General features: G+C 44.2%; 1 long non-coding RNA gene across 1 annotated transcript in view; it reads right to left on the reverse strand.

Annotated features, from left to right (window-relative positions):
- The window catches only part of LOC144247590 (uncharacterized), a 48092-nt gene extending 26613 nt beyond the window's left edge, over positions 1 to 21479 (reverse strand). Inside the window, exon 1 of the long non-coding RNA XR_013341221.1 lies at positions 21145 to 21479. This is a non-coding gene — a long non-coding RNA (uncharacterized LOC144247590). The remainder of the gene's footprint in view (positions 1 to 21144) is intronic.
- Positions 21480 to 21743: the final 264 nt, after the last annotated feature.

A 21743-nucleotide genomic window follows, 5' to 3' on the forward strand; every position in this document is an offset into this window, starting at 1 on the left:
AAAAGGGCAGATGGACTCAGACCCCTCAGTGGTACACAGTGATGGGCAGCAGACCAACTGGAGCATGGGAAATTCAAATTAGGCAAACCTGACTAATCAGCAGGGCAGAGGAAGGCACTGATCCTGCAACAACTTTCCAAGGGAGGTTGTAGAGTCTCCATCCTTGCAGAGGTGCAAAACCCAGCTCATCAAAACCCTGAGCAACGTGCTGCAGCTGACCCCCTTCTGAGCAGCAAGGTGACACATTGCTCTTCAGAGATCCCTTCCAACCTAAATTACCCTGTGGATCTAAGGCAATATCCAGGCTGACTGCTGAGCTGGTCACTTCAAGCATGTGCTCCAGAGCACAGTTCCAGGTTAGGTTCTTTGAACTGACCATTAAGAAGTCTTTTGCTCTTTATTGAGACCTTAGTGAATGGGTAAATAAGTGTGCAATATTGGTTGTGGAAATATGTTCCTTAATTTTCTGTAAGCCTAATGGCACAAATACAGGTGTGAATGCTTAATTCTACTGAAATTGCTAGGTCCTCCTTTTTCTGGAAATCACAACCTGATTTCTGAATCTTTTTTTTTTCCTTAAAAAAAGTATTATATACTTATTTTTTCAGCTTTCCAGAAACCTCAGATAAATTCTGTTAGTATTGCAAAGCATTTAAACACATGCTCAGCTTAATGATTACAGACCTTATTGGTTAGACCAAAGCACTTTTATCACATCCCATCTTCAGACAAAAGTCAGAAGTGTGATATATTGTATTTTTCACTAGGATTTTCTATTTACTGCTTATTTTCACTGTCCCAGTAGTTTGCAGTATGCAGAACTACATGATGAGATGAGAGAACAGTGTTGGTTTTAAAACTGCAGAAAAAAAATCTGGCATGAATAGCAGTTTAGGATTTCCTAGAAATACCTAGGAGAAGATATTGAGATGATTGATAAAAGAATGCTTTTATCAACCATCTCAATATCTTCTCCTAGATATTTTTAGTTAATGGCCATGAACCTACTAATACATCAGTGCATAAGTTATCTGCAGGCCAGACCACACTGCTAATTTAGCTGGAGAATAGGCCAGGAGCTTTCTTATCCTGTGTTAATTTATATTTGAGCCCCTAAACCTGGGTTATTGAGTGACCTCCCACTGTGATCTGGAGCTTTCTCTAACCCCAGAGTCACTGGCCAGTGAACTTCTTAAGAAAGACTCAATTTTTCCCTTAAGCACCATTTAATTGAGAGTAGTTTTCCTTCCTGCTGAATAGCCAAAATTTAGAACTTCCTAGTACCTGAAGCTACTATGAGATTATAAAACCTCAGGCAAGTTCCTATGACTGCTTGTTTATGATTTTATGGTATGAACTGTAAAACAAATACATTTTAAAGCCTCATCCTTGCACTGCCCTGCATGAGAGTGTTTCAATCTGTCACGACAGTGTCCTGAAGTTGTGCTTTTCTGTACATACTTGCAAACTCAGGCCACAAAGCCTTTTCTGCACACATTCAGCTTGGTCTGAAATGAATAGAGGTTATCAGGCTGTACTAAAAAATGGGAATCCAGCCTCCTTCTGGATTATTGGTATATACAGACACTCATAGCTGTAGTGAGATGATGAAACTGAAAGAAGCGAAGTATCTCCAAAAGCAACCTATGTATCTGCCTATGTCCTAGCTCTGATTGTCTTGAAAAGCAGAAAATTACCTCCTTTTTCCATTGGCTTTCAAACAACGATTGCTTTTGAGTATTGAGGCATCTTATGTGCTAAGGAGGTTTTTAGTGCTTTCATTAGACCAGAATGAAATTAGAAAATTAATGACCAGAAAGATCTGTTAGATCTTTCTACCGTTTCCCACCAATAAAAGTTACAGAATGGAATAAAATAAAATAACAGCACCACATTTCACCTCTTTGTTTTAGATAGGATTGATTGTAGCACGGAATGTTTCTGTTTAAGGTTATCCAACAGGAAAATGCTGGAAGTACAGGAAGTGGAAGGACTTGTCAACTCTTCAGAGACACTTTCTTTGTAAAGGTGAACTCTTTACCAGAGTATTTGACACACGCAGAGAAGAAGGTGTTAATCTGTTCACATCCAAGGCACAGTCTGCAGGCTGCTGGTAATTGCTGCCCCATAAATGTGCCTGTCATGCCTCCTTAGTCTTTAAATATCCAAACATCCAAACTCAAAATAGATGTCTGTGCAACATGTTGAGCCCAGCACTATTGTTTTGTGAGGCAGTATTATTCATTTAGCTTCAGCCAGCTGCTCTCTATATTCAGCCTGGAGGAACAGACTGGAATTTGTAACCAGACAAGCAGGCTGGGAGGCTATAACTTATTCCCTGAGCTGATAAACCAGTGCATCGAAAGTACAGTAAACAAACGCCCACTGGAAACCCATTCCAGGGCTGTGTCCCCTCCTATCCCCTGCCACAAATAGCAGTGATCACAAGGGAACCTGCCTTCATAAACAAATACCCTAGACCTTAATTCTGGTATCAGCTGCATGACATAGTGTTGCTGGTATGTAAAACACGGCACATAACAGCAGGATACACTATTAGGTCACACATGGCAATATAAAATCCTAGGTAAGGTCTACGCCTTCTGCTGGGTGGGGACCCGGAGCAGGTCGGTTGTTTGTAACTACATTGCCCTCTACTGACAGATGCCCAAAGAGGTTGAGACCCTAATTCCACTCCACTCAGGGAGAGGCTATCCTGCCATTAATGGTGAGGCAAAAACAAGAGGTGGTGCCTTGGCCCAGCCTGGCAGGAGATGCCAGTATTCATCTCCTTTGGTGGATACACCATTTATTCTAGTCCCAAAGATGGGTACTTGGCAATGAATTTATGTTCTCCACTGAGAAAGCCTCCTTCCTTTCCTTTTTGGCAAACAAATAAACAATTGTCTGAAATGTTTTCTCCACATTCTTCAACCTTTTGTGGACATTGGAAGCAACCAAGTGCATAATCCAGCTGCAGGCAAACAACCATTGTGAGCAGTAGTGCCTCCAGCCCTTCTGCAGCAGCCTGCAGCTGTGTGGAGCCTCAGCACAAGCACATCCTGCTGCTTGAGGAGCAGGAATCTTCACAGGGCTCCACAGGGATAAACTGGGAGGTCTGTCTCCATGTGTTCCTACAAGAAATAATAAAGCAATGGGTGACTTTCCTCAGTCTCCTACAGCTCCCAGTTGATTGCAGTGTCCCTGTGCTTGCCTGTGGGAGTTGCCAAGGCTGACAGAGCACTGGGTTAAGCAGACACAGCCTTGACTTCATCTGTACATCGCAGGCTCTCAGTTGGATTGTGGCTGCCCTTCAGCAGAAGCTGTGCTGTCTGCTGCTTGTAGCAGACTCTCACTCCCCATATGTCTTTGAACCACCTCCAGCAGCATGTGGGTTGCAGAGGAGATGGCACTCGTCTGTGAAGCTGCAGTTCAAAAGGCTGAGAGTTGGCACACCAGATTAAAAAGCCTGTGAACTCCTGTTCTGGGACAATGGTGTGTTTTAATGAGGTATATCACTCTCTCTGGCCTTTATTTACTTGAGGCAGCAGCAAAGTTTTAAAGAAGGCAAATGTAATTCTACAGCTATGATAGCAAGGAAAATTATATTGTATCTTCTCAATTATCAATTCATACAATCAACACTCATTTATATATGTTCCTTAATGTAGGGAGAAATCTCAGATCCCATGTATTTTCCCAAGGGAAATTTCCACTAGTGCCTTTGTCATAAAAATTCAAACAGTAGAAACTTCTTATCGGTGCTATGCAATTTTTCCTGTCTCTAAAGATACTGCTTCATGCTAAGAGAAACCAATAGAAGAAACATATTATCTATATTATCGGCATGAGAAAACATGCACATGTCTGAAAAGAGTGTGGAAAGTATATACATATGCATGTGTGTCCCTCTCTACAACAGGATTCATATGATTAAAATCAGCACATTTACTTCAGGCATGAATTATTTTCATTCAGTCACTGGTGGATTTGAAATTATTTCAAATATCCCATGAAAACAAATGGGAACATCTGCAAGGCCGACAGACTGTGGTGTGTGTGGGACTGGGTGAGTTCAGAGGAAGGAAACCAGCCATTGATCAGCTCACCATCAGGTGTCATCTCCATGGCTGGAAATGCTGGCAAGGAGGGAAGCTGGACACGGGAAGGAACTGAGCAGCAAACAAGCCATGCGTGAAGCCCTGGAATAAAAAGTGCAAAAACAATGAAGCTTAGGTAATGGGAGAACTCCTGCCATGTAGGAAGAGGAACAGGCTGCAACTCATTCCAGCCCAATCACTCCAGGACAAGCATGTAAATCATCTGAGTGTGAACACAAGATGCTATTTATAGCTGTTAGTTGAAGTACTTCTTATTTATTGTTGTATTTATGCAGAAGGAAACCCACTAGTACAGGAAAGATGCTTCTCCAAGTCTCAAGTGTTTCCTGCAAATTTTATATATGTGCTTTAGCCCAGCTTTATTTACGTTCACATTCTTTATTTTAAAAAGCATATGGATTAATGGTGCAGTGCTGATAAATATTTATTGATGCCAGTGTGGTCCCCTCCCGGGGATCCCTGCAAAGGTGGTGTGGAGGACCCCTGGGCTGATTAGTGTGTGCACCTCCTGCCAGGTCTTCCATTATCTCCTCCCTCAAGGGCACAAAAGGCTGAAACATGAAACACCCCAGGCTCATCTTTGCAAGATAAATAAATAAGCAGCAGGCAGAGGGCTCAGCGGCTCTGGGCTGCTGGAGGCCTGGAGGAGGAGTGGCAGGTGAGCGAGAGGGCACAGTGAAGGTCAGCTCTGGCTTTCCTCTGGGGAGTTTGTACAGCTCAGTTGTTCCCCACTAAATGCTCCAGGGTGACCAATGCTCTCGTCCAGAGTGTTCCTGAGGAGAGCAGCCCAGCAGCCATGGGCTGCTCTAGTCCAGAGTGTTCCTGAGGAGAGCAGCCCAGCAGCCATGGGCTGCTTCCCCCAGGGCTGCTTCCCCTCTGCCACCACGGCCTTGCTGGGAGCACTGGCATGGAGGAAAGCAGGAGCCCCAGGCAGCAGCCTCTGGCCCAGGAAAAGCCTTCCAGCCCTGCCTGCCTCCTGTCCCCTGGAGCCTGGGAAGGCCATCCCTAAACTGCCAGCTCTACAATGCTGGCAGGCTTGCATGGCTCCCAGAGGCTTTTCCTCTGCCCTTTCTGTCAGTGGGAACCCCCCCAGCTGATAATGGCCATGCAGAAAGAGGAGAGTTTGTGGGGCAGATCCTTTTACACTATTGCTTCTCATGGAATGAGACATGAGGGTGGGTGGTGCTTCCCACTTCTCCTCCTGTGCCAGCTGGCTCCTCACAGGAGCATTTCTGTCCTGCCTGACTCCTTTAAGGCCCCTTATCTGGTGGGCTGGAGATCCCCTGTCCAGCAAGGAGCTGGGGTATCTTGGATAACATTGTCCTGATTTGGTAAGAGGGAAGCAGTGAGAGAGTGCTCAGCTGTAGGAGTTGTCCTCCCTATTTGCATGCCTGTGTAATCCCATTTTCACTGCCAGTCCTACTGTAACCCTCCAGCTTCTCCTTTACTGAGGATCTCCATTTAATCCTTTCCTGAAATATCAGCATCACTTCTGTCCTTGCAGAGAGCAATACACAGATCTCAGTTATTGACTGAGGGTGTCAGGAGTTCCTGTTAGCATCAATGAGGAAATACCATTCAGTTCCTTGCTAAAAAAAACATATAATACATTGTTAAAAAACCCACAGTAAGTACTACTTAGAATACCAGTGCTTTAGTTTTAAACAAAGCCCATTCAAGGAATAAATCCATTGGCTTTTCTCATACAAAACTTCCCCTTTGTTACCACTACACATCACAGCTCTTGCACTTCTGTACTTCTGTATGCACAAAGAAACACAGTCCTCTCTAATTGTCCTTCAGAGGTAATTTTCCTGTCTTCTTAGTATAACTGTAATTTGCAGTCCAGACCTGAATTTCTTAGAGCTGGAAAAGAAGCATATCATCTTATTTGTTACCTAAACACTTCAAAACCTCTTCAGCAAACAACCTGGGTGTCTTCACAGCCAACAATATTTTCCTGTTATGACTTGACCAGCATCTTCAGCTACAGTGAGACTCCCCTGAAGTTCTGTTTTTGTGCCTACACTGGTATGAACTCATTTGGCCAATTAGTGCACACACCTGAATTTAATTTCTAAATTTACAACCTCTCTCCAGGCTGAGACCCCTATCTGTCTCAGCAGAGCTGTCTCAGTGAAGAGGAGACACATTCACCTGGTAAGTTTTTTGAGTTGGATGAACTCTGTTAGAAGTTAGAAATTTGAGACTTTCTTTGCTTGGGCCCTCCTGGCTGAATTGTCCTGGACACCATATAGTCAAATAAAAAATGCATCTTTGTTTTCATATGATTTGTCTCCTTTGCTTTTGCATTCCCCATCACAACTGAGGTGTGAAGAGGGTGGATTGTTCCTCCAGTTTTAGCATTGCAGAATGATGTATTTTAGAAGTAACCTTGGGAGATCTCACTCTGTTCACAGCAGACAATGTCCAATTTAGTAGCTAGGTGGAATTTTCCAGGTCCCACATTGTGGTCATTGCCTTTTGCTGTACACCTCTTAAAAGAATCTGGCTCCCTCTTCCTTCCTCCCTGTCCCCCAGTATCTGTAGACAGCAGCAAGACCCCTGACAGCCATCCCTGTCTAGGCTGGGCAGGCCCCTCTCAGCCTCTCCTCATCCACATGCACCAGCCTCCAACAATCTTGGTGGCCACCACTGGACATAATTCAGTATATCAAGGTCTATCTTGTTCTGGGCAGTTCAAAAAGTGGACATGGTACTCCCAGTACATAATTCTGAATAAAGGTTAATCATGGCTGTCCTCAAAACATGAAAAATTGCCTCAAACTGTGCGAGCAAAAGCAGCCATTGCTGTGTTTCTGGGAATGGGAACATCATAAATAAGAATTTTCAAATCAAAACAACCTCTTCTCTTCCTGTCTTCAGCTGAGGCTTTAAGATGAGCATCTGAGAAGTTCTGCTCACTAGGAGAAACCTGCATGGAAGCCACCTTTTCATGCCCAATGTCTCCTTCTAACAGTCCAGAAGTGGATTCATTACAAAGGGTAGAGGAAATCATCTGCTCTTAACTTTCATTTCTATGCTTTATCTGTCCACAAAACCCAAAGCAAGACTCTTTTTTAATGTCTTGGCAGCAGGGAAGAGGAAGCGTTTAGCCCAGATGCTGTATTCTGTGTACATTATTTTATATGACTTGCATTAATAATGTCATTATAATAAAGTGCAAAGAAGACATTTGATCTGCTTTGCTCTCCCCTGAAGGGAATGCATTTCTTTCTCTGCTGAGTGAACCTCCCAGCATCTCACAAACATATGGTCTCTTAGGTGTAAGTGATGCTCACTCGCTTTATTGTCTTTAGGAAAGAACTAAATATGTAACAGATGCTCAAGTACTTTGGAATGACTGTATTGTGCAAACAGAACTGTCATCACAGCCCTTGCAGTCACATTTTTCACCTGTGGTATGCTTGTTTATCTGTAGTTTGTTTTGACAATGTGTAAAATGTTTTTTTAAAAGATTGGAAAACTCTCAGTTGCAGAGCTGGGATAGTGTCTTGTCTCCACAGGTGGCACCTTCATATCTAGACTATTTAATATCTGTTTAAAACTCAAGTAAATGTATTCCACTCCCCCCCCCACACACACCCTTTTAATTTTTCTTTTTAATTGTGCTAGGTAATAGATATTTTGGCAGAAAAAAGGTGTTTAATCTTCAGACAGCAGTAGACAGTGCTTTTATGTTTTGCTTGGAATGGATTCAATTATGAACTCGGACCTGAATTTGAATTCCTTGCATTTCAGATATTTCAGATCAGACTTCAGGTTTAGACCATCACAAAACACAACCAAAATGTACATTCTGGCTCCTGACTCAATTTCTTTCCTTTCTTTTCTCCCCATCACTTTCACCAAGTAGAGTTTGAATGAGGATTTTTCCTGCCCTCAAGTTCCTCTTCGCTGAACTAAATCTGTGTCATGTCAGCAAGACAGCCAGGTCCTCAGTCCAGGGCCTTCAACAGGTCTTGCATGTAATCAATTTTCCTGGTTTTATTAAATGTCTAATCTTCATAACAGAAGAAGAGAAAGGCTTGCCATGGCCTTTAGTGTCGTGGCTTTTATATTTCTGTCTGTTAGATGATTTGTACTACAACCCTGTTGGCACTAAGAAGCAAGAAGTTGGCACTTGTATCCTCCTGGGCACCACTAACCAAGGTCTCCACCAGCACTGGGATGTGGAGCATCCCCAGCACCTCCTCTTCTCCTCTGTTTCCTGGTTGCCTCATGTTTGTGGCTGTCAGCCATGCTGCACACAATGTATGACTACTGCAGAGTTTACCTGCCCTAGAGCTTTTCTCGTGGAACCCAAGGGACAGGAGGATTGTTTTCTCTCCACAGGTATGAAGCTGTCATGGAAATGGTGGGTCTGTGGACACTGCTTGGTTTGAGGTTTGTGCTTGTTGCACTGTTGAATTTGAGAACAAGGATGCAAACAACCACATGGCAAAAGTGTGGCTAAGTGATGAACTCCTGGCAGATTCCATGCTGCCAAGAATTCTGGGATGTACCTGGTGGGATGTTGAGCTGCTCCACAGCTCACATATAAGGCAAGATCTCTGTCCAGATGCCCAGTATAAACTGAGCAAAGGCAGTAAAGATTTGGTGATGTGCAAGCAGTTTTAGCCTTTGTCTCCATAGAATGTTTGAAAGCCTCTCTTCCCAATGCAGCCAAGTCAGAAGGATCAGCTTTTCCCCATTTGAGGCACTTCATTGTGGTGGTTAAATGGATGGAAGAGAGAAGCTCACACTCAGTGCAATCTGCCTCAGAGCTGCTGTAACCTGACTTGCTGAGTGAGTTTTCTGTCTCTTTGATCCACTCAGGCTCCAACTCTCCAGCCTTGTCTTGTATTGTAGGCAAAAGAAGTAGCTTCTGCTAAAGGGACTGGAAGAGCCACCTTGCTCTCAGCTGAGACCCTTCCTGCAAGAGCACCTAGGGCTGGCAGGGACTTCATGCCTGAAGTCACCACAGCCAGGGAGAACTGCACCTCTGCCTCCTACCTCACTGTGCCATTGCAGGATTTATAAACAGGCTGCAGACAGCTCTGCCTGAGGGATATAGGCTCTGTAGTTCCAAGGGTGTCAATCTCAGAGAGAAGCCACTGCTCTTGCTGTAGGACCTCCATGTTTTCTGGGTACATGGGCCAGTGCACAAGACAGATCTGTTTCCTAATTGCTGTGCAGGGTTATTTCTTACCCTGCAGCTTGTTTTTCATCACTCCTTGTGTGATGAGAACTCAGAGGTTCTTGGCTCCCTGCAGTCATACAGTGTGCAGAGAGCTTTGGGACATAACTCAGGGCCATGACTTCTAGTTGGCAGATAAGGTCTTAAAAAACTTTTTTGTGCATCTTGCCCTGAGAGATGTGTACTGAGAGTGTGGTTTTAGCAGAGGGTCACTCCTCATGCTCACAGGTCCCTCACCCATGGCTGGTACTCTGCACCAGCATGTGCTGGGCTCAATTTTAAACTCTGCAGCAATTTTTTGAGAGGTGCTCTAAGGCTTCAGTCTAACTCTGGGATGTGACTCTCAGGCACGGTGCAGTGCAGCTGTGTTGGCTGACTTGTCTCCTCTTGTATGCTGTGGTTGGGGCACTTAGACCTCAGCAGAAGAGGAGGTACCTGAGCCCCTTCCTGTCCAGCTCACAGGGGAAATGGCACCTCACCTCCTTCTCCAGGCACCCGCAGCTCAATCAGCTCCTGGAAATGGTACAAATGCAGCTCTGCACCTGCAGGAGCACCAAAGCAGCACAGATATAGTGTCTTGATTGGGAGGGGGAAAGGCTTTCTAACATTAGCACACTCAGAGACCAACTTCCTTCTCTTTAGCTGCTCCAGGATCTGCTTTACCCTCAGTAGGATTAACTGGAAAGCCAAAGTGAGCAGAGCCTGGATTTTGACATAAGAGAGTGTAGTTTCTTCATCCCAGGCTTTCTTCTGCTTTACTGTGTTCATTTGTATGTCACTTAATTCCTGGTACCAAACCATGGCATATCATTTTAAAAAGTACCATTTTCCAGGATCAGCCCCTGCTGCCCCTCTCATGAGTGACAAGGTGTCTGGAGGGCTCACAGGCACAGATCCTGAGACTGCACAAGCACAATTTGCAGGGATAAAGTGAGAATTGTGTCCCTGAAGGCCCCTGCTTCAGGCCTCCCTGTGGTCAGGCAGGCCTGGGTGTCTGTTTCTGTCTGCAAAGAGCCTAAGTTTTAATTTGATATGAGACAAACAAATTACAACTTAGATACTGGAAGTTTCTCTCTTTAAACAAAAAGGAGTCTGTCTTGTTAATTTATTTATTCTTTTTTCATAGTGCAATAATACCTAGAAGCAACACAATTACTGTCCAAATCCTCATGCCTTGAAATACTTTTCAATACAGAAAGTCTTGTATTGATAATAGAATATTTTTAGAAGGCAGAAAAATCTTTGGAAGGTAAATGAGGATAATTCTATGTGTTTATTTACTTCAGAAAGAATCTATCTGAGAAAAACTCATCTTTACAAAACTGTTATGATATACCAATGTCGTGGGTAGTTAAGCTTCAGCCAATTTCTTTCAGTTCTGCAACTTGCAGGCATGCATTAGGTGGCAGAAATTCCCACCTGTCTCAGCACCTGTTGTTCAACTATTTCAAGTGGCATCTTTCATGGATTTTTTGTTTACAGCTTCATTAAAGGCAAGGCACTCTGAACCCCACTTGATTTTGAAGATCGTGTGACATTTTGCTGCAATGACATCTCCAGCATCAGAGATATTCACTTGTTCACTTTATGATCAGAACTGTAGAAAACTGAGAATATTTGCAAAGCACATTATGCTCTGACTGAATACAATTTCAATGCTTATTTATAAATTCAAGTAACAATGACTTAAGTTCATTTGATCCTCATTCTCATCTACAATATTCTGCATTTTTCCAAATGTAGGTTTTTATGGCTGCTGTTGAAACTAAGGCCAACATTGGTCAACACAGGTTTGAATACCTCCAAAATATCACTAAATACAGCTCTCTGCTAATTCTGAGCAGCTGCACCTTGCAGGTTCTTTGGAATGTTGGCCTGCTGTGATGGACTGGCCTGGGAACACTTCCATGAACAAGGAGCTGGCCCTGCTCCTCCACCCCATTCATCCTTTCCATGGCAAACCTGGAGGCTGATTCTTCAACGGTAGCATGTCTAATTTACAAAATCCATTATGGTGCACCTGCAGATGTCAGTATAGCCTAAAAAATATATACTTTAAAAAAGGGCTCCTAATTAGTGAAGGCTGAGCCATTCGTGCAAAACTCATGACCTCACTCAAGGCTTGGGGCTTCTCTAAGGGAAAAGGCTCCTACAGTAAGTGTCCAAATGCTTCAGTCCACAGAATCAAGGCAACTGAAAGGAGGCAAAAGGGGCAGGCAGGAGAAAATGGCTTGCACAGCACAGGTAGGAATGGGCTGGGCTTTCTACTCTGTGCAGCAGAGGCTGTGGCTCTGGGAAGCACAGCCTTGACTTTGCTCAGAGGCGAAGCTGTTGTCCATCAGTGCACCTAGAATTTCTCTTTAGGCCATACTTCTAAAAGGACCACATGCTGAAATAGTATTTCAAGACACATTATTTGCTTTTAGAACCTATGCCCATCTGTTTCAGCCTGGGCTGTTAGCCCAATATAACATTTGCAGATAAAATATGGGCATTTTTCATCATCTTTGTGTATTTGCAGGAGGTTAAAAGCACGACTTTGGGTGAGAAGCTGGAGCCTTTTTATTTCATGTGATTTCTGCCTTGGAGAAAAAGGCAGAGGTCAGATTTCCTGCTACATTCTGATTTTTTTAGAATATTAATGAAGATGGGATGGTTATTCTTAATTTGTCACTCATTAAGTTAATCCTCTGTGCTCAAGGATGCTGCCTGCCTTGTGAGCTTGTGTACCACAAGTTCAGTCCCAGCAGGGTTTATTGCTTGAGGGTTGGACCTGGTTGTCCCCTCCAACTCAGAAGATTCTGTGATTCTGTGAACACAGCAACCTTTCTGCTGCCAGGGAGGGCAGAGCCCTTTGCAGGAGGACTGTGGAGGCACTTGCTGCCTTTTTCCTGCAGGCTCTGAGGTGGGAGGAGCTGAGTTAGCTCTGTAATGTAAAGCTGTAGGTATTTCCATCATAATTTTGCAGCCTATCTGAGGTAACCTCCCTTGGAACTGAGCAGCAGATGAATGCCGAATAGCTTTCCTGTAAGGGACTTCACACTAAGCCTTTTAGGAACCGGGCTTATGGCAAATACCATGGGGATATAACACACAGCAAACAGCCTGTGCAAGAGCTGGCACAACTCGAGCGTGGTGCCTCTGGAGATTACTCAGAGGAGAAGCAGCATACCTGGCTGAGCCCCTGCCTGAGCAAGAAAGTGCCTATATGTGGCACAGGTCACTTTTTCCTCTGTCCCCCAAAATCAAGGGGGGCTTTTGGTTGGGATATTTTGCTTTTTTTGTTGTTTAAAGGTTGGAGGGTTGCAAAAACCAGTGTCAGCTAGTGGGTCAATGCTGCCAGCAGCCTGCACCCCAGCACATGGCCTTCGTGCCCATGGAAATCAGTGCAGGGGTGCCTGGTAAAGGTTTGCCTCCTACGTTAACTCCATCCTGTGCCAATTGTTTTGGCTAAATAGGACCATGAAAACATGTGACTAATGAATGCCTGCATGTTCTGTATACAGGGCTTTGTGTCATGGGCCCTGGACTGAGGTCCCCTGAGGCTTTTTCCAGGACAGACATTGCAAGCACTTGGTCAGGGTCTAAAATTAAGCCAGGAGATCTCTAGGCAGGTGCAGACACAGAACAATTGGACCCACACAGACCCAGAAGAAGAGTCCAGGACAAGAGAAACTTGGATGTGGCTTCTCACCCAGGTGTGTGCCCTGGTGATGCCCAGGTGCGGTGCCCCAACAGAGGTGTCCAGGGAGGAGTGAAGCTCCCAGGCGTGGGTGCTGTGCTGGCAGCCTGCGCTGCACCACCCTCTGCCCCAGCCTAGGGGAGCTCCATGCCTGTTTGTTGGCTAGTTTGCCCCCTTACCTGTATGTTTTAATCCAATAAACCAGTGCATGTAGGAGCCAAGTACAGCAGAGGAATGGAACAAAAGCTGTTTTTTCTATCCAAAGCAGTCACACCAGACAGTTAAAAGCTGACAGCACAGCAGTAAACAACCATTTTCTTTGGCTCTGAGAGTTTGCCCTAAGCTGAACAGAGTTAACAGATGTCTTCCAAGACTGGATTTGCTTATTGCTTTGGTCATCACCTGTTCACAGGATAGAGAGAAAAAATTTGCAGTTCTTCCTGCTAACCTCTCTCCCCTGATGTGAGAGGATACCAGCTCTTGCTACCCTCAAACTGAGTTGAAAAATAAAGAAATGACTTGGAGAAATGAGAATCTCACTGAGTGTGACTTGTCTTGCTTGTCTTGATCTAATTCAGATCTTCTGAGTTTGTATATAAATAATACTGAGGTATACACCAGACTCAGTATATAGCTCAAGCCTTAGGTCTAAATAGCAAAGCAAACCCTTTTCTCTCTCCTAGGACTCATTGCATCACCAGTCAAACTGCTCTTGTCAAGAGTTTCTGAGGTTGTGACAAACTGGGGATCTTTTGACAAACAGCATCTTTGTGCCTGGGGTTGGGGGAGGCTGAAACACCAGCTGCATGATGTTCTAAAAGTGTCATTTTCCCTCCCTGAGCCCCAGCAAAGCAGCCAGGGCTGCACTTGCAACAGAAGCAACAGGTTTTCAGGATCCATCTCAAGTTCATCCCTTAGGATAAGCTGTGTCTGAGGTGCCCAGAGGCCTATGGGTGGTGGTCAGTAGCACATGCTGAGAGGAGGAATATCTTGGATCTGTCTTTACTGTAAGTTCTCCTGATTAATTTCTACCTGTTATTCTCTGTTTGGAATCTTCCTTGATGCCCTCAGTAAACTTCAGTTAAGGGACAGACCCTGAAATAACCTTTTTTTTCCTGCCAAGTGACATAATTTAATGAACTGCAGTGATGTTTACAGGTCAAATTTTGCTGGAAATACAACAAATTAAAGGCAGAATGTTGCTAAGCTGTGTGGCCTTGTGCTCCCAGGAAGGCTGTGCAATGCTGAGCTGCCTCACCCCGTGTGCTCTCTGGTGGCTCAGGTCCTGCCTGAACCTCTGGCAGTTTTAGTTTCTACAGCTCTTGCAGGCAAAACCTTCAACCAGCAGTGTTGCAGCAGGCAGGAGTGAGAGTCCCAGCGGAGCACTTCCCAGCATGGGAAAAACATGCCAGAGAGAAAGTTCTTACTGCAGTGCTTCCCTCCTATTAGGTTTTCAAATAACAGATGTTTCCCTCTGACATTTCACAAAAACTTCTCTGTGAGGTTTTCATTGCTTTCCAGACACTTTCCAGTTAAAAGAAACTTATAAAATTGCCTACTGTTTAACACCTGTTTAATATCAACTCACAGTGCCTGTGCTAGTGCTAAAGGACTGCTCTCTAAAGGTGTCACTTCCAGTTTCAACTCCTGCAGTACTGTGAACCAGGACATGGTGGTATCTTTGATCTTTGGTTTGCTGTAGTGAGTATTCTGGCCGTGCCTGTGTGCACCTGTAGCAAGTCAGCCAGAAGCTTTGGAGAAATTTCATAGCAGGAGACTATGGAATAACTCTTCTAGGCTTTGTCACTCAGCACACATTTAGGTCTTGAATATATTGGCTTAAATGCCATGAATGAAGTGGCCTCTCATTTCTTTAATGATATAAATATACAGCATGTTGACTTGAAGGTTTTTGGCACAGCAATCCTACGAGTTTGTGGCTTATGCTGCAGGGAACAGAAAAGCACCATATTTTCAACAAACTATGGTACTAGCATAAGAGCAGAATAATGCTGTAATTGCTGTAGTCTGCTTTGTGCTCCACTTGTGCTTATTGACCTTTCCCAGCTCCCTTTGGCTTCTATCTTTTTCCTTCTTTGTAACCAGCTCTTGCCCATCATGATCTCCTTCTATTGCTGCATCATAAGTACTAATTTCTAAGGCAAAACCTCTCAAAGCCTTTCTTTAAAAACCTGTGGCTGAGAAGAATTCTTTTGCACCAAGTTAGTTTCAAAAAGCACCAAAATATAAGAGAAGACTAAATTGTTCTTTGAACACCCCTTTTCTTTGGACATGTTCATTTTCTTTTGAAGTCATTGAATCCACAACCCTATTACACACATTCTTGCTCTTGCCCAATGAAATATTCTTTCCCAAGTGTGGGTTTTGTGTATGTGCACTACGCAGTTTGTGGTGTCAAATCATAGTCAGTGCAAATTTTCATGGTTTTTGTATTGCCCTTAAGCTGATACTTAACTGACTTTCTTTTGTAAATCAGCTAACAAGTGGTGGGGGTCTCTTTAGTGAGGCATTTTTCAGACTCTTCCAAAAGACCTGTCAGGGACAGCAAGAGAGTAACAAAAGTCCCATGCTCTCTGTATAAAACTTGTGGTGCTGGGGCTTTTGCAAATTCACCCCATGCCTAAATACATCAGGAGACTGAAAAACACAGGCTTAAAATCCAACCAGGCTTTGCTGAGGTTCTCAGTGAGCTCCAGTCTGCAAGCATCAGTGACTTCTTGCCCAGCTGAGAGCTGAAAAACTTGATCTGCTGCATACCTGCTCCCAAGGCTCTTGGAGAGTTCTCTGACAACCTGCCACATCTAGACATTGTAAGGTGAGCTAAAGATAGTTTAGGGTAAACTTCCATTTTTCTCTTCCCTTATTTGGACTTACAGCACACTCTTAACTTTTTTAATGGCTTTCTTTGTCTTGGCAGATTGCTGTGAACTGCATCATGCCGGGATGACATCTTAATATTAATCTCAGTGAAAGACCAGTTCAGGGCTTCATGTGTTTTCTGAGATTTTCCCAACATCTGTTAACAATTTGGGCATGACTGTTCATTTTTGCTTTGTCAATGGGTACAACCACTATTCCAGTAGTCAGTAAAATTGTGATAGGAAGGGAGGAGGCTGCAGACTCATCACCTGCCAGCTGCCAAAGCAGCAGTGGCAGAGTGGGTTTTATTCCCTTCTGCTCCTGCTTCTTCACAAGAACCTAAAGCCTAAGTGCTCAAAACATTTAGGTAGTGCAAGGCTTCCTCTGAAAGAGAGGAAACACTTTTTCTCTGTGAAGGTGACCAAACACTGGCACAGGGTGCCCAAGGGTGTGGTGGAGTCTCCATCATTGGAGATATTTAAAAGCCATCTGGACATGGTCCTAGGCAGCCTCCTCTAGGTGTCCCTGGCTGACCTCCAGAAGTCCCCTCCAACCTTATCTCTACAGTGATACCGTGGTTCTGACTGCTCCCATCAGAGCAACGTTCCAGAGAGCCTATAGCCATGGATAACACTGACTGCCCATTTGTACCACAAATGTAGTTCTGTAGTTCCTGTAGCTCTTCCGTGGCTCTTCAGCAACCTGCTGCTGGAGCTCCAGCCCTGGCAGGAAAACTCAGCATGGCCACTGACACGGCGGGCATTTCCAGAGCAGCTGGAGTTGCATGTGCCAGACCAGGGTCAGACACAGGGCGGACGCTCAGGAATGTCCCTCTGGGTCTGTGTGTTTTGGTGCAGCCTGTAATTTTTTGTTCCTTTCTAATTTTTGTAACATGAAGAAGCAAACATGGAAAATTTTGTTTCAAAGCCCAGTTTGTTGTAAAAGATCAGGAATGTCAAGGCTCTGTAGCTGTAGTTGTTTGGAGAGCTGCTAACAGCCTGGAGGAATCTATGCAGGGTTAGAGGTTTCCTTGCCTCTGCTTACAGATGGAATTAAATAAAGAAAAACAAGAAAGGAGCTTTATTAACAAGAAGCACCAGGGTATTTTTTTTTTCCTTTGTAGACTTTCTATAAGCAATTTTTTGTCAGTTGAATGACATTTCTTCCTGTGGCTCATGGGCATTCCTTCACATGGTCTGGATGGCTCCCTCTGGCCACCTTGTACCTGGGGACTGTGGCTCCACCATCCTCCTTCCACTGGCCCCACTCTATGTGCATGTGCCTGCCAGTTCAGGCACTGGCTTGGGCAGAGTTTTGGACCTTCTGACCCCTTGTTGCATGCCAGTTTCTGCAGCAGCCATGGTCTCAGTGGGCTCTAAGAGCACCACAGTGTCCTCCCCACATGGGTGAGATGTGGCTGCACTCACAGTCCATGCAATCCTCCATCTTCCCATCACCAGCGCATGAGGGTGGAGAGGCTGGGGATTTTTTACCAAGTTCTCTTATCTGCAGAAAATTTCCCTGAGTTGCTCTCTCATCCTGCCTTGGAGATGCATTTATTTGTTGTTGGTGTGGATAGTTTTGTCTTGTTTTCATTTTTTTTTTATTGCCTTGTTATTTTTACTACTTGCTTCACTTTTATGAAGGCTTTTGCTGAGCCTGGTTTCCAGGTGGCTCAAGGGGAGAAACTCCTGCAGATGCTGCCTCTCACCCTTCTCAGCATTCCCCATGCTGAGCTTTAGCCTGATGGGTTTTTCTCCTTCCTACCCTGTGTCCTGGCAATGTAATCTTACAGACAATGCATGACAGAGCCCAGCCAAGATGGGCTTATGCCAATTGCACAAGCTTTTTCTGTAAAGACATCATCTTGCTCTTTTAAGCAACTCTGTTATTTGAACTAGTGTGTAAATCTTGGCAATGCAGGGCAGAGTAATAAATAATTAAACAATTGTTTTGACAAACAATAAAGACATACCTTTGACATTTTTGGTTATATGAACATGTTTCTTGTAAAAGCTTTGTTTTGCATACTTTAAATACAGAAAATATTAATTTCTCCAATGGCTCTGTTACAGTGGGAATCTTCATCTTTGTCTGCACAGCTTCAAGTAGGGTCATTGAGCCAAGAAATTAATTAAAGTGATCTCTAAAATTAAGGTTTCTGAAGTAACTTAATTTGGTCCTTTGCCCCCCAGTGTTTGTGCCCCACAAAGGGAGGTGTGGAAAGCTCATCTGGCATCTCATGGCCCCTCAGTGGGCACATGTTCAGTGCAAAGATATTTTAGCTGGCAAACTCCAGCTGGAATTTATTGCCCATGTGTGTCTGAAAGTTTTCAGACTCAAAAATTGGCCAAATTTGGTCAAGCTGCATGGAAATGACAAAATCCCATCACTAACATGAGATCTCTCAGCAAGTTTCTGAATTTCTGCCTAGAACAATAGATGTACTAATGCTCCCCAGTGAAGGTCTGTCACCTCAGGCTCTTCCCCTGAGCTCCTTCTGAGGTTTCTCTGAGCAGGTTTTGCGACAGTGCCTCTCAAACATTACAAACCAAAGTAGAAATCCCACACAGCAAATGTCAAACTTTTCTGCTCTTGATGGGTTTATCTTGATGGGATAATCCATCAGAAAATAGTCTTGTATTAAAGAATTTTGGACTGCCTACAGTATTCATAATTTATAAATGCTGAAATGCCTCGGGAAGGGGGTGGAGAGAGGTGAGTGATTCTTGCTGAATGATGGGAAACATAAAATGCAAGGTGGGGAAAAAGAAATGGAATGAGATAGAGAAAATAGAGAATTATTAAAAGGATCTAGAGGTAAAGTCAAATTTCAGCCTTTACAATGTAGGAGAAAACCCCAAAAGTGTGCCAGTGGTGGAGCTGGGATGAGACATCCCAAGGTACCTTGCCTAATCATGTCCTGCTCCCAGGTCATGGAAAGTCACAGCTAGTGCCAGGTACTGTGGCCTTAAAGCAGCATTTACTTCTTCTGGTGCAAGGCTTTTTTTAAAGTCCTGTGTGTAAGCAGAAGCTGCTTTTAACCACCTTCTAACCAGAGCTGCTCTTTGGTCCAAGCTGGATTCCTCCTCTGTGAGGGTGAGCTGGGTTGCAGAGGATGTGCTCTGTGGGTAAGAACTGAACATACTTCATAAGCATGGTCTGTGCCTCTGGCACACTCCTGTTTCTTCCTTGCCCACTTGGCTTTTCATATCCAACAGCACACAGGTCTCATTTCCTCTTCTTCCCCTCCCATGTGGAAACTGGTGGAAGATGGTGATGTGGTGCTGACTGGAGCAGAGGGAGACACACTAATTAAATATTTTCTGCCTGAAAGGGTCTGATCAGCACTAGTGAAGCCAGTGCTTGTCCCTGTCCCACACAGAAAATTCCTCTGCTTGGTTCTGTTCAGGGTCTGGGTGTCACCAGAGACCTCTGTTTGGGATAAAGAAGAGGACCAAGAGCTCATGGCAGCTGCAGGGAGGGGCAGCTGAGCCTCAAGGGATCCTTTTGGGATGTGATGCAGCATCTAACTGAGCTGCTTCCCTGTGTGAACTACTTCACAGTGCTGATCTGTGCTGACTCACAGAGCTGAGGCTGTGCCTTATTGCAAGCTGCTCTGCACTCTTAGGCAACCTTTTAAATATCTTTCCTGCAAAGATGAAAGATGCTAAGAAGTGGGTCCTATAGCTGCCTCTCAGACCCTATTCTCTCATATATTAATCCAATAAGATGTAAAATGATAGACAGCACCGCTCAGGAAATGTCATACAAAGTGTTCATTTAAAAAAAAGAAAACCAAAACCAATCCAGTTTTCAAAATAAAACTAATAGAACTCACAGCACCTCTGTCCCCAGTATCAGAAGGCCTAACTTTGAGGAAGATTTAGGACCAAACAGTGTTTAAAACCACAGAGATTAGAGGTGAAAAATGTAGATCCAGACTGCATGGCCACCTGGACCTGGGGTCATGGCTTGGGAGGGATGGAAATCTCAGAAACAGGCAGCTGCACACACTTCATGAGCAGGAAGATTCTTTTCTTACTTTCTGACTTTTGGGGCCAATAAGATATACAAGAATTTTTAAATAGTGCTTTGGAGTCAACACACCATTTTATTAGTTAACCAGTTGGGATGAGTGGTGGCTGTTTGCAACTTTAATGAATCTGTACCTCAACACAGGAGGACTGCATGTGAAGTTTAATTAAGATTTGCAGAGGACTTTCTGCACTCACCCACCCCCAAGCTGCTGGTACAACACTGGAGGGAGGCTGAGGCCTCACTGCTGAGCACAGATGGTGGAGGTGCAGAGGGTAGCACCCATCTGGGAGCAGCAGCAACAGCAACAACACACTCAAAATCATTCCTGTGGGGCTGTAGATGTGTTAACATCAGCACTGAGGCTGTGAACAAGGTAGCCAGCTAAGGGCAACTACTAAGAAATAAGATATTGTCTGCACACTGCTTTTAAGCACTTAAACATCATCATGTGCCAAAAGGAGAAAGGGAAGAATTTTTAACACAGTCTCTACTTTCTGTGTTTGCTCTGGAAATAGATAAATATTTCACATTAACTATGTTCCTCTGCCAGTTTTTGTCGTGAGAGCACTATCTCCGAATCGTAGAGCCTGTGAATTATAGTGGCAAACACTGTATTGCTTTGACCTTTTGAAATGTCTCCAGCATGACTGGCTGCCTGTCCTCCCCTTCCCCCAGAGGTCAGGCAGGTTGTAAATATAGGTGAAATGGAATAGCCAGATAATCAAATTGAACCCATTTCACTGCAGTGCGGTGCAATCACAGCACAGCGAAATTCCATCAGCGTCCGAGGCTGCATTTCGAGCGCCACGGAAATCGCTTTGTAACTGTCCACACAACCCGAGGAGCAGGGCTCGTCATCTGCCACAGTGTGGGCTCTGCATTTTTAAGCCTCCTTTAGCAAAGAAAAAAAGAAATCCCAAAGCCACAAAAAAAAAGGGTAAGGAATAGGCTGACATTTAAAAAAACACATCATCTGAAAAAAAATTACCTTGACATACAGGATGATTGATAAGTTGTATTTGCCTTGTTGGTTAGTTGCTTTTTTTCCCTTTTCTTTTAAAGACTCTAAAATGCTTCCTCTGCTCCAGAGGAGATAACAGAATTGCTTGCTGCATCACCTGAGTATGCCTTCTTCAAAGAATAAGTACTTTAGTCATTATATTAGCAACAGCATTGAAGTACAGCACATAAGTAGTGATACAAAGAGCATCATAACTCACGTTATTCATGAGGATGGAATTTAGGAGCAATGTCCCTTGACCAAGCAAGACAAAAACCTGGAAGCTGAAATCCATATAGGTGTGGGTTTTGGTAGCAGGAGCCAAGCACAGCACTGTGCTTCTGTTTCTTGCAAGCCCAGAGATGTTAGCAGTGGGGTAGCAGGGCATAATTGATGTTTACTTACAATCAGCATCTTTCTGTGCCAGCAATCATGGCAGACTGAAACTAAGCAGGGGAACCAGAAACCCTGCTGCTTTCAGCTGTCTGGAACAATAATTACACAGTGCCACGGCACCTCTGGGAGTCTGGCACCATTTATCCTCCCCGATTCTCGGCGTTGGTTACCTGCCACAGAGCAATCCCCAAAGCAACCTATCCTCAACATCATTTTCATACAAAAGGTGGGGAGAATGATAATGGCTCTGCTATTGCTCTGCCTTCAGAAACCCAGGCTGATGGCTTAATTGAGGTTAAAATAAGCTCCAATCAGAGAGGTAAAAACTTAACAGGGCTACTTAATCTTATATAAATACAAGAGAGATACAAGTGCATGAGGAGAGAATAATAACTGACTCTGGTGAGGTTTCTATGGAGAATA

Source organism: Lonchura striata, chromosome 1, assembly GCF_046129695.1.
Source record: "Lonchura striata isolate bLonStr1 chromosome 1, bLonStr1.mat, whole genome shotgun sequence".
Taxonomy (NCBI): domain Eukaryota; kingdom Metazoa; phylum Chordata; class Aves; order Passeriformes; family Estrildidae; genus Lonchura; species Lonchura striata.